Source organism: Liolophura sinensis, chromosome 8 (assembly GCF_032854445.1).
Source record: "Liolophura sinensis isolate JHLJ2023 chromosome 8, CUHK_Ljap_v2, whole genome shotgun sequence".
In the NCBI taxonomy this organism is placed as follows: Eukaryota; Metazoa; Mollusca; class Polyplacophora; order Chitonida; family Chitonidae; genus Liolophura; species Liolophura sinensis.
In genome coordinates this window covers 42208695-42222712 of record NC_088302.1, presented here as the reverse complement: position 1 = coordinate 42222712, position 14018 = coordinate 42208695, and positions in this window count along the sequence as shown.

The window sequence follows — 14018 nt, the reverse complement described above, 5'->3', positions numbered from 1 at the left end:
CACAATTCTGAGTGCATAACCTCGCCAAGAATGTGGAAGATATTTTGAAAATGTATAACCTTGGAGAAGAACAATGGCCTTTGTTTGGCATGCAGGATTAGTTGGCAAATCTGTCTTGCAAAGATAAAACCATATATTAAATAAAGAAAGAAAAAATGAAAGACAAACAATATATATATTAGGTGATTTGGTATGTTGGTATAATTGATACAGATAATGAGAAAGTACAATCAGACTGTTCCTACATCCTGGTCATAAAATTATTATCTATTTAGTAAATAGAATCACAACCGATGGTCTGTAAACACAGCTGTCCTCATAACGCCTTTATATAGCTGCCGCCAGAAATGAGAGCCTGAGGAGTTTTAGTTAGCTGAACGGATACACGTGTTCAGCGAAAATTACCTGTATGGTTATCTGGTTTCTGATGATGGGGAGAAATAAGAACACAGATAGGGGCGAAGCTGGGATTTTGTTTTTTTTACTTTCGCGAAGTCCATATCGCATGAAGGATGAATGGACCGATCGTTACCCTTACCGTTATCGACACGTCCGTCCTTCACGAAACATTCGTGAGAGGGAGCTGTTTTTCTTCATTGTTGTAGTATTTGTTTATTTGATTGGTGTTTTACGCTTAATTTTTCAACATCTACACTTTCGTAGCTGCTGTAGTAGTTTTACTCTCTGTGTGGAAAGTTCTTTTAATAATATTATATGTTGTTTGCATTTTTATATTAGTTTATCATTTGTCCCGAACCGCAAACCTCAATCATTCATTAATCTACGCATTCTTTCTTCCGCGGTCCGATATACAGTGACCAGAATTTAGCCCTAGCGATGAGTAATGTCAGTGGGTTTTCTTGTTAGCCCACATGCATAGACCACTAATGTAAGTCAACATTGCAAAAATGGTACCACTGAAATCACATTATGGGCAAAGTCCCTGTAAACATTGAAACAATTTTAAATTAACACCTTACAGCCTTTGTCGTGTTTATGTAACAACAAAAAAAGAATACAAGTACTCAAAAAGGAACTGCTGTTACAAAACCGTCGGGAGGCGTTGCATTAATTGAAATGACCGTACCTCAATTAGGTAGTGACAAAAGGAACAAGGCCTGCTTCTGATAAACACGATGCGTAACGGTGAGGTGATGGTGGATGGGGGTTTTAGAAGAATCCGTTTTGTTCATTGCCCATGATTGATTTACACATAAAGATATAGCTTAGAGAACAAGTTAGACATACAAATTTTGTATCTTTCATTGTGAAGTTCTACAGATATCTAATAAACATAGAAAGTTTAGTAATTTGTGGCTTATGAATCAGAAGAAAATCTAATCAATGTGCATACAAGTCAAGTGACTCTTTGACTAGACAACAAGGGAAGGATACGGTACAAAAACATAAAATACCGTTTTCGTACAGCATATAAACAGATGAAAAACGGGGATACATTGTATACGTGCCATTAAAATGCCTTTGTTAACATCTTTATATTCGCAAGTCATAAAAACGGCTTTGTTTTATAATCATGTCTAATAATCCTTATCTGTCAGGCTTATATTGAGGTCATGCTGGCTTCCTCTGCGGCCGTATGTGGGAAGGTCTATCAGCAACCTGCGGATGGTCTTGGGTTCCCCCGGGCTCTGCACGGTTTCCTCCCACCATAACGTTGGCCGCCGTGGTATAAGTGAAATATCCTTGAGTACGGCGTAAAACAACAATCAAATAAATAAATAAATATGTTGAGGTGATACAAATACTTTGCTCGCAAAAAACTCTTATACAAAGATGCTGATTCACAAGAATTACCAAAGCGCCCATTAAATTGTTAAATAACTCACTGAGACACCTAAACCTGAAACGCCACCAGGCAGAGGGCTTTCTCCTTTGTTAAAGGTGGAGAAAACATTAGAATTACATAGTTCGGATCAAAGAGTGCGAAAAGATATTAATTTGATATTTCTTTAAAGAGAAAAGGCGCTTGAAAACAATTTGTGTATGTTGGGCATTTGGGACCTATGTCACGAATGATGATGAACACATGTTTAACAAATATATCTGCACAAGAATTTCCTTCTATCAGCTAACAAATGTGTTCACCTTGGACTTAATTGATCATATTTATATTTCTAATATATATTCATAAATCAGATTAAATGCATATGTTTATATTTACTGAAATTTAGTAGACATGCATCGCTTTCTTTTGTAGAACATATCTGATTTTAGCATCATTTTTATGTTTTCCTCTCCTTATCATGTGACTTTCAAGCTGCCGACTTGTATCGTGTCCGACATTACGTTTTAATATACCACGTAGCTGCGTTTTTTGGTCTTCAGAAAATAGAATGGGTAAATTACCATGAATTAAAACTTCATAAGTAATATCTGAACTGTAAGTTTGAATATGTGGCTCTCTTACTCCCATCGTGTTAAACGTTTGTGTACAACAATGAACAGTAATTCAAGGAATGAAATGACTCACTGGTTAATTAACGTGGAAGACGTGTCAATCCGTTTTTCGTTTTCATGTTTACATCGAACATCAGTTTGTAACACCAAACAGTGTACGCGTGTGTCGGTTCCTTCAAACTGTTTGTGTGAACGCAAGCTGATTTGTGGACTAAGAATCGAAGACAAAGACCTCGTAGGACAAAAGTTCCGCACAGTTTTTATCGGTTTCTCGTCCACGAAATTGTCTAGAACCTTGTGTTACACTGCATATGTAGCGTAATACACGGTAGTGTCATTCCGAAAAACGAAAGTGTCACTTTGATATATATTTCCACATCTTTTAACATTGGCCTTGAATACAAAGTATGAATATTTTGTTCTTGCCTTCTCCTATATCTGTATGGCTTAGCCTGTATTTTGTTGTTGCCTTCTCCTATACCTGTATGGCTTAACCTGTATTTTGTTGTTGTCTCTCCTATATCTGTATGGCTTAGCCTGTATTTTGTTGATGCATTCTCCTATACCTGTATGGCTTGGCCTGTGTTTTGTTGTTGCCTTCTGCTATACCTGTATGGCTTAGCCTGTATTTCGTTGGTGCTTTCTCCTATACCTGTATGGCTTAGCCTTTATTTTGTTGTTCTGCCACGCTTGGCGTTCAGCATGAAGGGGACAGTGCAACGAATGGTTGACCCGTATCAGTATAATGGCTCGGGAGGGGAGGCTTACTTGCCTTCGGTAAGTCGTCTCAGTGAAGCTGCACTAAATAAAAGAGCGGTGGAAATCCGTCCTGCAACTAGGAGGCACATTACACGTACATGCACCCTAATGATTCTTTCGTCGTCATATAACTGAAAAATTGTTGAGTACGACGTTAAACCCCAAGTACTCACTCACTCATTTATTTTGACCAGCCCGGATAGCACAGTTGGTAGAGCGTCCGGTAGATCCAGGATCAATCCTTGGTCGAGTCACACCTAAGACTTTAAAAGAGGAAGTTGTAACTTCCTCGCTTGGCGTTCAGCATGAAGGGGATAGTGCAACGACTGGTTGACCCGTATCAGTATAATGGCTCGGGCGGGGCGGCTCACTTGCCTTCGGTAAGTCGTCTCAGTGATGCAGCACTAAATAAAAGAGCGGTGGAAATCCGTCCTGCAACAAGGATGCACATTGCATGCACCCAAATGATTCCTTCGTCGTCATATGACTGAAAAATTGTTGAGTACGACGTTAAACCCCAAGCACTCACTCACTCATTTATTTTGTTGTTGCCTTCTCCTATACCTGTATGGCTTAGCCTGTATTTTGTTGCTGCCTTCTCCTATACCTCTATGGCTTGGCCTGTATTTTGTTGTTGCCTTCTCCTATACCTGTATGGCTTAGCCTGTATTTAGTTGGCCTGTCAACATATCTATTATGTCTATCTCTTATCCTTTGCCTGAAAGCCAGTAAAATTGTTTAAATACTGTTTAGATATTGTCTGGCTGTCATAACGTTTTACTGTTTTACTCTCCTTAGACTATGTCACACGTTTATATAGCATATAAGCTGCATTTCATGGTTTTGTCTGCATACCTGCATATGTGTCCGTAATGCTCACGTTTAAATTTTGTTCTCCTTTATGATGGCAAAATAAAATGCCGTAATAGAGATCTCTCTTCTCCTTTTTCGAGGTTTAGTAACTAATCGTGTTTTACTCTCAATGGTTTATTATACGACATTAAAAAACAGTTAAATAAATAAATAAATATTGCACCAGTCCCTTAGTGAACGCTTTGAAAGGCTAGACGTCCAGATCTTCTCACATGTAGATAGAAAGAGGGCTGGTTATTATTATTATTCCAATCGGGTTTTCTGTTAAAACGTAGTCACGTTGGAAGGAACTTCTATTTCGCCAATACTGATCACACTAGAGATTGCGCTGGGCAGGTTTGACATGTATTCTGCCATTATATACCAAATGATGGCAGCTGACCTGATTCTAATATATGTAAAAAGAATATGTGTTCTATTTAGGTAGGCAGGCCAGCCAGTTTTGAACATACTTGGCAAAATCAAACCTTTCTAGTTTTAGTTCAAAGGAGTTGGATTTCTTCTATGTACTTGGTAGGTAGGTAGTTAAGTAGACAGGTAGGTAGGTATCAATTCTCAGTCGCGTGCGATCCTAGTGGTATATGTTTGATTTTTCTCATTCGTCTTGGTCAATGCATTGTACAGAGGTGGTCAAAACACTGTCAAAATGACATCGAGTATGATATGGTTCATGCAAAGCCAGAAAGATCGGTGGGGTGGGGGACCTGTATTGGAGGGGGGGAGGGGTCACTCCTAGAGTCAATGGATATGGTCAGTTTGAATGTTTCTGCCACCTTCCTCGATGGTACGCGTCAACTGTAACTAATTATTATTCAGCTAACACCTAGTCACGCGCCTGCAAACATACATTCCCAGATAATGTTCGTATATGCGAAAAAAGTCAGGGAAACTTGGTCGTTTTGCAAAGAACTTTGCTAAATGTCTAGAAAATACTTTCAGGAAAACAATGCAAATACCTGTTTTCAACCAACACATTAAGCTGACATTAAGTGAACAGGTGTTTATATAATATTTATGGTTAAGTATTTGTGATATATCTCACCATGAGTGAAGTATATATATACAACCATGTACATTCATGCAAACAAATATACAGTTGGTTGACAAAAGTTGATTATGGGTTTTGTAAATTAAAAGATATGTCTTTATAGGTCCTATGCAAATCGTTAAAATATAATTGGGTTGCGGCAGCACATTCGTATGTCTTACTTAATAAACTCACATGTTAACAGAACATTTTCGTTCTAGCTTGTTTTACACTTGGCCTATTGTCAGTCAATTTTAAATTTTACATGACTTTCCACACAGGTGAAAACCTGATTTAGAAATGCAACGAACAAAATTTCAGCGGCGAGGAGTCAAGATGGATGGCATGAAACAAAATGTCTTTGAAAGAGGCTACACCGGAGATTGGGGCAAAAACTTGATCATCGCAAATCCAATCGAATAATTGCTTTTCACAAAATATCAGCGTTGTCTGTGGATGTGTCCACGTTCAAAATCGATAATAAAGTTCCTAAAATATATAAAGCGGGTAGAATCATTTTAACACTAAGAGTAGCACTAGTAGTAGTCTAATATTTGCTGAAAGGTAATGATTTGAGCTATTCTTCATAAATAATCGATAAACTGGTCGAATCACAGCATGTTGACAAATGCAATGAACACTTTTTCCTAGTAACGCAATGGTCAAGATCTGTACTTGCTCATCATCTGAAAACTTTGTTTAACGAACGTTACCAAGCATTCCTTTGACCTGCCCCTCCGTCGTTGCACCTGGGGGTACGGGGAACCAATTTTCTAAGATTACAAGCTCTGAAACAATGATCAGAACCTCTCTTTGACATCATTGAACCAATTTATACACCTTTAATTTATAAATTCCAAGGCTAGTATTTATGGTATGCCTAAAAAGCTTCTGAACTTCATGTAGAATCTATTTAATGAGCCATTTTGCTCCTATGTGACTTCTAGCCAAACAATAGCCAAATCAAGTAAAAAAGAAAAAAGCTTGACTATTGAATATCAAAGCCAAAATACAAATTCTTGAGAATTATCCCAGCTTAAAAGCATCCTCTCTACTTCAGTATGATACCAAAGTGTAATCATACAGTCAAGTTCCATGGCTTTTATACTAATCTGGCTTTGGCATTCAGATCGATAATGGTTACCACTGTGTATAAAATGTGTTACCATAACAGTTACAAGCGTCCGCCTCGAAATCGGAAGACCCGGTATCAAACGCGGGTCGTGTCATATCAAAGACTTTAAAAAATGGTACTTGTGGCTACCTGAAATGGCACTCAGCACTCAGGTTAGGGCCAGTAAACAGGATTGGTTGGCCTGGTGTCAGTATATTGACTGGGTGGGGCGTCATGTCTGGTGTCTTCCGCATGATACTTCAGTGGCTCAGTACGACGTATAACCACAAACATAAATACATACATAACAGTGACAGTCAACCTGCAATAATATAAAAACTGGGGCCTCTGTGGCATTATGGTAGAACAAAACCGGGCAGAGCCCGGGGAAACCCAAGACCATCCACACGTTGCTCTCAGACCTCCCCACGCGCGGCCGAAGAGGAAGACAGCATGTGGTGGACTTGACCTCACAGCGACAGCACTGGTGGCACTCCTAAATCATTGCTCCGTGCCGACGTGTTAATCCCCTCGGCCAATAATTTTTTTATTATTGTTTTTATTAACGACAGTTTTTTTTTATAGGTAACGTATTTGAAGGACGGCTATATTTAAGATTTGTTTCAATACAGTACCGTACAATCTTTCATCAATATTCCACCTTAAGATGGTTGAGATGTAAACAGTTGTGTCAGCATTGTCTGTCAAAGGCTAGTTCCTTCCTTGTATATCAATATTACACCCTTTCAATTTGCCACTATTATCTGAGAACATATTTAAAAACATATATACAATTTAGCCAAGATTATCATGGTGTCAAAGGCCTTATCTGTGCTGTCCATTCCCAAAACAACTACCCGTTTCGTTTCACTGGGCCATGGGACGAAGTTTTGAACCACTCACTTATATCACCCCAGAATTCATCACTTCTACTGCATTCAAAAGATTAATGTTCTAGATTTCTGGCTTTTCTTTGGCATATTGCATACAGTTAGTGCTAATTCGATATTTAATCCTAAATTCACCAAAGTTCATTAAACTTGTCACGTTAGCATCTAAGAGGCCATTTACATATCGAATACCTTTTAAATACCACTGTCTACAAAACACTGACTGGTAGCAAATTCTAATATCATCTTTGTACCATAAGGTTTCAGATACAGCTCATTCCCAGGTGTCACATATATGCTCTTATTGAAACATTGCCCAAAAATCAAATACTTCTGACCAAAAACGGTTTTTTAGTTTGTCACTGAGGCCTATGAGTTTTGAGGGGCAACACTCTCCTTAATTATATTCCATTCCCAGAGCGAGCTTATTGTCATATTGGAAGGATATCAAATGAGCTCTACAGAACTGCATCTAAATGTGAGTGAGATCAACCCTTTAAATACATGCATTGCGGGGAATTTGTCATTTTTACAGTAGAATTAAAAAAAAAATTCAAGATTTCAGAAAAGAGAATTCTGTTAGAATTTGGACTTTTGTGGTTAGCTAATGACAACATAGGTCAACCGATTGCTTGGATTCTTGCTTGCTTGACTGCTTGGCCGGCTTATCATGAGAATCCACTTATTAAATTGATCGTTTGAAAAGTCATGAATGTACTCTAAGTGCATTTACACATATACCTAGAACACGACAGTTGTGCTATTTTATAAACAACAAATTGCACATCACAAGAGACGAAGCTAAAATGGTCAATACTTTTGACTGACAGCTCCGGTGACATCACCGTCGTACAATCATTGGATCGTTACAGCTTTAAACATGAGTAAAACGTCATTTCAGTAAGAAGAAATAATTTATTCATAAATACATGTCGTCCATATGGTTAGATATGTATGACCAAAATGGTTCAAATGAAAACAAATTCAGAGCCTGAGGCGGATTAGATTTCAAACTCTTCCAAAACAGAACAATGTCATACAAAGTACAGTATCATCCAGATTTATTCAAAGTTCCATTAATATTTGACAAGTTACTGATGAATTTTCCCACATACAATATGCATGCCATATTGGTGACAGACATATGGCCTTCAACGAACGATAGACTGCACGAGCAGTAAACGCGAGAAAATCTACAAATTTCCTGTGAATGTATGGCATGGTTTAAATTTACCGCTAAATTCTGTAACTGTAAATGTGGCCTAACACATATCGAAGGATGTGAAATCTCTGTAATAAATATCAAACTCCTAGGGTTAACACCACTGATACCATCAGCGATTTACAATCCTGGACCCAGTTGTCCAAGAGTGTACTAGGTGTTAATGGCGGTATTAACATTAGTTTGGACTTAAGTTCCATGAGTTTTGTATTAGGCCAAGACTTTTAATACTCTTTTGAACAAGATGCTGCAAATGTCAAAAGCCCAGAAGGGCGGTGAATTAACACAGACGACAAGATTTTTTTTCATGCACACGGTGGTGAAAGTGTCGATTTTGAATCAATGTGTGCCAAGAGTTTTAATCCCATAAAAAAACCCGAAAGCAAGACAAAATTAGATCAAGCGTTCTCTCCTGTTTCTTCATTAGTGAAATTGCTTATTTCCCTCACTTGAGACCGCCAGTCCAGTTCGTACATATCACGTTTCTAAAGGGTGACAATTGCAGTCGCACAGTTCGAGAAAGTCTTAATGGCGCCCAGCCTCCATTCTCTTGTGTCAGATAATGGCCCAAAACGAGCACCTGCTTACAGGCCATTTGAAGCTGTATCCTGTGTCTTCTAACAGCTGACATTTTCGCGGTTCCAGTTTACAGAGATGTCATGTAACGAAATATTCCTTCATTAGTTAGTCTCCTTTGATCATGCCCAATACGTCACACGGGCCCGAGATTGAAAGAACTTCCCTTCAGCCGTAAAGACAACTATCACACTAATTTATTTTCAATACGTATCATGTCTTAAAAAGGAACAATACTCATAAATAATACGACTATAGAACAGTTGGCTTTACCCCATAATCGTAAAGACACATTGCGCGCTTAACATGACCTATGGCTTTAATTTTGGTTTGGTTGGTAACTCGTACATTAGTACTCTTCCAAAAGACAGTGAAGATTAAAATTCTAGTCTCATTAAACGTTATCTGTGAACTATTGTATGACTTCCGATCTTCATCAAAAATATATTTTTGTGCATCTGTGTGACACATTCCTGTTACTGTCTTAATTTATTTATTTATTTGATTGGTGTTTTGCTGCGTACTGAAGAATATTTTACTTATACGACCGCGGTCAGAATTATGGTGGGAGGAAACCGGACATAGCTCAAGAGATATCCACGACTATCCGCAGGTTGCTGAGAGGCTCCTACGCCTAGCTGGCATGCCAACCACCTCTTTCTTAATCCTTAATAAAGCAACTTTAAAGTACACAGTTTAAACGTCACGCATCAGTAATAGAGCCTCTTTGTCATCCCTTCTTGTCTTATTCTGAGCTTTAGATGATACAGCCTATTCTTACTCTGGTTAACACGTTTTTAATGCTTACTTGATTTACTTGTTCTTTGCCATACTAAGTGATGCGAGAAAGAGCATCCTGTTTTCTTTTTAAATTTTCTTGTCACGCTCCCTGGAAGCCCTCCAAGAGCTCAACGCACGTAACTACAATAACAGGCCATGTTTTCTGCTTCTTATTGTGTATGATAACTCACACACTTAACACCCACAGGGCTCCGTGAAATTGACCCAGGTCCAACGGTATTGACGACACCCTGAATAACCAGTATGAACTATTCGTCTTATGCACCACGTTATATGCAGTGCTTTAGTAAGATAGCCTACTCGTACTTTTAGAAATACTCTGATAAAGTGGCCACAAAATAGTTTAAGAGTATAACCACTCTTTTAAAGTATGACTTTCTGACTTTTGAAGTTGTGGAGTTACTGCAGTTTTTGTAAATACCTTGATACTACAGTCACCAAAATTGACTTACCTTCTGGTCTTATTCCAAATTTTACAAATTTTCCACTTTTTTTCTTCCTTCGTAAATTTTGACAGAGGCGTCATCAATACTCAGTACGAATTTGAGATATGGTGTTTCGACAAAACAAATGCAGCCTTAATGTCTAGTAACTTTAGTTTCTTGTTATTGGATTTTGGACACCAGAAAACTATATTCCAGACTACAGCTACATTCGTTAACCAAATAAAAATTTCAGGAGCGAATTTCGACTAGCTAAGTTACGAATTTGATTTATTTATTTTTTTCATTGGTGCTTTACGCCGTACTCAAGAATATTTTACTTATACGACGGCGGCCAGGATTATGGTAGGAGGAAACCGGGCAGAGCCCGGGGGAAGCCCACGACAATCCGCAGGTTGCTGTCAGACCTCCCACGTACGGCCGGAGAGGAAGCCAGCATTAGCTGGTTACGATTTTGAAGGAGCAGGAAAAATTCGGATGTGCTTTTATAAAAAAAAACCTGTATTCCCCAACCATCACGCATTGGGGTGAAAGTCGTGTGTGTGTTTTGCTGGATGAAGGGAAATTACCGGCTACATAAACAGCCAACAGTGACACGCACGTTAACGAATTTCCATTCAGTCCGAAGCGTAGCCGGAAGTGTGGCGTCTACACATTCTCCATTATTTCTGCGCAGAATCTTCAGAATGGTGGATTGAGAGGCGCATGCGTAGTGGCCGTACCAGCAGCGGTTCTGGGAACAGGTGACGTCACGAACAAAACGTGGATAATGATCCTCACCGAGGTCCCTCCATTGCGTCTCGGAGGTACAGGACCAGGGTAGAGGGTTCTCAGGGAAAAACGGTTCCGTGGAATGAGGTTGTCTCTTGCCACCGACAGACGGACTGACCAGGGAGTAATAACCAGCCAAGTGGTGATGAAGCTTTTTCTGGAGATTACCGTAGATTGGCGAGCCCATATATTCGGAAGTATCAGAGGAGCAAGATACCGTGGTACTGCCCTCGGCACTGTACACAGCCAAACAAGCCAGCAGAAGCACCTGCAATACAAAGTAAAACATTTTTATGACACAGCATGGTACACGATTTGGATCTGGCGTCGAAACAACAATTAGTATACCAAAAGCCATTTACAATGGACGTTGTGGCACAATCATGTCAATAATTTCATGACTAAATTCCACAACAACCTTCAGCACAATACTGATGAAATTCACCTTAACGGCATCTTGCTGCCATCATTGAAATTGTAGCGTGTCCCCCTTTATATGACTCCGCCCTTATATTTAACTTAATATACCTTTTTAGTGGTTTATGTTGAACGCTGTTTTGGAAATTGGTCTTTACATAATACTGACCTGATACGACTGGTATACAAATGGCTGATATGACGTCTAAATTTAAACGCACTGAATTGGTTTTGGATGTGAGACATTTCTATACAGGTTGAATGAACGAGTGTCGACACTGGTAAGTCCTACCAAAGTAATACCCGACAAAGTTAAACCATCTTGGGTAAGTGGTAGGTTAATGTGGTTTAAAGACCAATCACCACAAACTAAAGTAAATCGAACACAAATGTTTTTAAACCTTGGTCTGCTGCTATAATGATTAGTTATGTCCCTAAATAGATAGCAGGTTTTGTTTTATCACTTGATTTTAACTATTGAATTAATATCGCTCATTGGAGGCGTTTATTTTTTGAGGAGAACATTCCGAGAAATCATTATATTTTTTCACCGTGACGCAACACACACTGACAAACGATACTGGGCTGAGATACTGTATCGTATCAATGCAAAAAAAAAAACGATTATCGGTCAGCTAAAACTAACTTCCCCCTTCCCGTAAAAGGGGTTCTTGTCTGATGTTATCAATGCGCTATCATTGGTTCTATAGTCGTTTGGCGGTCTAAGCGATTATGTAGGACAGACAATACACATAAATATATGTTCCTCAAATTCCACTGGACGAGTAGTAAAATGGATGTTACACCATTTAAATGTCCATCCGTGGTGAAATAGCTAAAGTCTACACGGGAAGATCTCGACTAATTGCTTAATTGATTGATTAACATCCTATTAAACAGTATGGTGTGATACAATCCACATGATATCATATCAATGCCAAAAATATTAGACAAAAAATATGATCCACCAGTTAAAACGAAATCAGAACCTTCTCCATACCCCTTCCCTCAAAAACTTATCTTGTCTTTTCTGACGTTATCAATGTTCTATCATTAGTTCTATCATCTATTCTTTGGGGAGCTAAAACGTTATACGGTGCCGAGATATTACGTGGTTCCTCAAAAGCCAATAGATGAGTAGTAAAATGGGTATTGCACGAATCAAATATTCATCTGTGCCAGAGCAAATAGTCAAGATAATATGAGAAGAGCTGGATAACCTGATTGAGCGGTTAATTGATTTATAATATATTGATTAAAGTCCTATTTGTATGCTGTGAGGCAATCTGTCCGCATATCACCATATCGGTCAGGCCCACGATTTGTTTATTAATTTGAATATAAGATCTAAAGGCGTACTCAAGAATGGTTCACTTGTAGGACAACGTTCGGGATGAGGAGTGGACCTTGGCGAAAACGATCCCTCTTCCGTAGCCTGGGGAGCGGCATGTAGCAGCACAGTGAGTGAGGCACTCGAGGCGTGGGCTCATCTCCGACCTTGCATTGTAACTGCGTGGTGTTAACTCTTTTTATGAGAAATTTTGCAAAGCTCCGTAACAATAATGCGTGGTCAACCCATAATCAACAATAACCAAAGTAAAAATACTTTTGCGGCAATATATTTGGCAGTTCAAAAACGATATCCCAGTCAACTTCTGAAGCCTACATACCAGCGGCGTCTGTGCATTTATTCCCTTCATCCCAGAAGGTGACACATACAAACTCCTTCAGATTTTTACTGAATTTCAGGTCTGTATTCACAAATTATGTAAAGTGTAAGTACTTACTGTTATGTATGTCTGAATCATCTTTTTTGTCAGCATGTTAGCAGTTCAGTAAATGGGTTCTAATCCTGTGTTGGTCACCGCATTCACTACAACAGAAGCAAACCAAACGGTTCATTAAAGTTGATACAAAAGTTATTGCTAGCAATTTTATGCCTGTTTCAGAGGTTGCTGTTTCGAAATCTGGAAAGGTCCGAACCAATATCCAGCAAACGATAAAACTGTTACTTATGCATCCACTTTCTAACTGGCATCTGCCAGTCTGATGTGTTTGACTAAGAGAACTGTGTCATTTCTGATCATCAGATAGACTATACATGTTCGACACACAGACGACATGCACATCCTATGTGTTTTGGGAGAAGCCTGTTGGTCGAATGGTCTAGAAAGTTGACTTGTGATTTTGTGCCTGAGGTCGATGGTTCGAAACCATGAATAGTCTCAACAATTTTTCAACTGTAGACCCTATACTATATCGAGAAAGTGTAAAAGATAATTAATGATAATACTGTTACTTTAGAAATCAATTCCCTAAACGACATCTACATGTACTATTCTCAATGCAAAACTGCACAACATTTATGAGCCACTGTCTTATGAACGATTGCACTATGCCTTAAGGTGCTCTAATTATTAAGCCTGGATTTAGCATATATCAGCATTACGAACTCATCTATACAATCCCTAACGTTAACATGACAAAGTTTAAATTCAGCATAGCATAAACATCAACTGTTAAACATATCTCAGGGTAAATTTTACAGCGTTAGGAACACTTATTGTGACGTGTAGCGTCTTTATTTGTGAATTCAACAGCGCAACGAACACAAAATGTCATCATAACTAAGTGGATATATACAGCCCTAAATGTAACGTGTGAATCACACAGTAATACTTTCACCGCAAGGCAATTCCACACAGTA